We start from the raw sequence: 531 nt of genomic DNA, 5'->3' as shown, positions 1-531 counted from the left end.
TGTTAGGGATTTGCGCATAAATGGCTCTGGGAATCCTTTACGCGCAAGACGCGAGTGGTGGGTAAATCAAAAATCTATCAATATAGAGTGCGTGTGAGATATACATTTGTCTCGTAATTGATTGTGAGCATTAAAATAGAAATTAAAAATATGCAATCACGAATGTTACCACGGTACAACAAAAGCTTTCCTTTCCTCTGCCCAAACAAAAACACGCACCATATGAAATCAGCACACCCCAAGCAGTCCCCTGCATTAATGGTGTATCTGATCCAGGAGCTCTCAGCACGGTGCTGTCTGAGATTTGGCACCTGTTGAAGAGTCTGGAATGTGAAGAGTCCCCCCACACTCCCATACTCACACATGAGAGAACACTATTGGGCACTTAATACATAGGTGAGAAGGTCACCATTACCCCTGACAGGCAAACAACTGTGTAATAAACTAATTCACTAATTGATTTTAATTGCATAGTTGCACAGCAAGCTGAATCAAAGTTCACCTCTCTGTTTTTCGAGGAAATATCAATGA

The sequence above is a fragment of the Thunnus maccoyii genome, chromosome 3, assembly GCF_910596095.1.
Source record: "Thunnus maccoyii chromosome 3, fThuMac1.1, whole genome shotgun sequence".
Taxonomy (NCBI): Eukaryota; Metazoa; Chordata; class Actinopteri; order Scombriformes; family Scombridae; genus Thunnus; species Thunnus maccoyii.
This window is presented reverse-complemented; position numbering follows the sequence as displayed.